The sequence below is a fragment of the Heteronotia binoei genome, chromosome 2 (genome assembly GCF_032191835.1).
Source record: "Heteronotia binoei isolate CCM8104 ecotype False Entrance Well chromosome 2, APGP_CSIRO_Hbin_v1, whole genome shotgun sequence".
Lineage (NCBI taxonomy): Eukaryota > Metazoa > Chordata > Lepidosauria > Squamata > Gekkonidae > Heteronotia > Heteronotia binoei.
Window position 1 is genome coordinate 158,859,452 of NC_083224.1, and position 1,629 is coordinate 158,861,080.

General features: G+C 39.7%; 1 non-coding gene across 1 annotated transcript; it reads right to left on the reverse strand.

Moving 5' to 3' along the window:
* Positions 1-1,123: 1,123 nt before the first annotated feature.
* On the reverse strand, positions 1,124-1,193 carry TRNAT-UGU (transfer RNA threonine (anticodon UGU)). Its single transcript has one exon. It is a non-coding gene; the product is annotated as a tRNA-Thr (tRNA).
* Positions 1,194-1,629: the final 436 nt, after the last annotated feature.

The window sequence follows — 1,629 nt, forward strand, 5'->3', positions numbered from 1 at the left end:
ATAGGATGGCATTTTGTGTGTTCATTTAATATATATATATTTAAATTGTATTTTTTGAATTTTTTTGGGAAATTGTATTTTGTCTTCTGCTGTAGATAAAACATTGGTACTATTTTGTCTTCTGCTGAAGATAAAACATTGGTACCTAGGCCTAAGATGACCTAGAACAGCTGAATTGCCATTGTCTTGGGGACTCTGTTAGAGAATTAGAGGGCAGAAACGCATCCAAAGGGACAAACCAGATTGCCATATAATTTCTGCAGATAGATACCAAAGTATGAGGGAGACTAAAACCCTTCAGATTTTGGCAGCAATGCAGAACTGTGGGTATTGAAAGCAGTATAGAAAATAAAACATTAGGACATGTAGGAAAAACTACAAGACATAAAGCACTAACAAAACCCCATGAAGCCCTGAGACATATTTGATCAAAAAGAAGCTCCACTGCATTAAATAAGCCTTACTCTCAGGTGCGTATAGGTCTGCTGTCCTTAAAGACCAACTCTGGAGATGCAGTGTTAATTTGAGAAAATCAGTTCCCTGAAAGAAAGTCCGAATAGAAACTATTGGAGGCCAAGCACACTGGGGGAGAAATTCAGCAAACACAGGCAACACAAGATCAACTCTACAATGAGACCAGGTGAAATGGTGACCTCAAACAGTAGATTTGGGGCACAGCAGTCTCAGCCTCTGCTGCCAACTCTGCCTTGTCACCCCATGTACTGCTTTCTTATTCTTGTTGCTCCTTCCCCCATTCAGGGGGTGGAGCAGCTAACACTTTCCCCAGATGCTTGTAATATTGTCACAAGAGTTCAGGAATTCCTGTTGGGCATGAGTAACTAGCTCTGGAGAATGAGAAAGCAAGAAACATTAAATGCTCTGGGGGCCACAATACAGATGAGAACTGGCAGAGGTAGCAGTGTGGTGGCCAGTCATGTGGTAGGGGGGAGTCTCAAGCCACATCCCTTTTAAGTGACTGCTTCCCTACAGATTTAATTTATTTTTATTCATTAAAATACAAGAAGCTGTCAGACCATTGTTCTATCAAGAACATTACCATCAACTCTGAATGGCAGTGGTTCTCCAGGGTCTGAGGTAGTCATCCATGTCACCTGCTTCCAACTGGAGACACCCAGGGATTGAACCTGAGGCCTTCAGCTTACAAAGCAGATGCTCTACCACTGAGCCATGGCCGCTACCACTAAGCCATGATATATGTCTATCTAACAGTTCTCAGGTCAAATGGTTTTTAGATGGCTTATAACGAATAAAACAACAACAACAATAAAACCAGTCATAAATATGAACACAAAAAGCAGTTGCAAATATCCTAAAACTTAATAGCCTGCAAAAATCAGGCAGCGATTAAAAATGGCCAAATAAGCAATAAGAATAAGCAGCATTCAGTCAAGAAAGTAACAGCATCATTATTAGTAAAGGCAGACAGTATAAAAACAGAAGACATAAATCCCAGCATATAAGTGCACACACCCAACAAGTACAAATTAACAACATGCCTGGGAAAATAAATATGCTTTTTTTAATTTATTCTGAGTTGTGCAGATGGTTGGGTGTACAGGGCTTTTATTGAATTCCAAAAATTGTTACCAAATTCCATATTTTGAATAA